Here is a 456-nt window from a genome sequence, read left to right as displayed (position 1 = left end):
GATCCGGGCCCGAAGGGAGCAAGACAGGCTCGCAGCCTCTGCAGCTGGGAGGTGCCCGACGCCCTCTTTTTGGCACCTAGTATCCAGATGGAAGGCGATGCACGTCGGATGGAAGTGCCTGAAAGAGCTGCAACATCATTGAGAGCCAAAATGGAGAAAGGGAAAGTTTTTCCCTAGCGGCCCCTCCCCGGCCTCTCCGTTTCAAGTCAACATACGGCTCCCCGCAATTACCTCGCCGGAGAGACAGGGCGGGTCTCCCTGCATCCGGACCCCAGCCAAACCACTGCTGCAGGATTGACAAAGCATCTGGGTTCCGGGCTCTCAGAGGCTGCGATTCTCCTGGGGGGGTTGCATCAGAAGGGCCTTGGGCTGGCAGCGCAGCGCCGCAGGCAAAGAACGTCCAAGCAGGTTCCCGCGGGCTTGGGAGCCAGGCTGTTTAGGGCTAGAGCAGCCTTT

This window comes from Pteropus alecto, unplaced genomic scaffold, assembly GCF_000325575.1.
Source record: "Pteropus alecto unplaced genomic scaffold, ASM32557v1 scaffold164, whole genome shotgun sequence".
NCBI classification, from domain to species: Eukaryota; Metazoa; Chordata; class Mammalia; order Chiroptera; family Pteropodidae; genus Pteropus; species Pteropus alecto.
Note: the sequence above shows the minus strand (reverse complement) of the source record.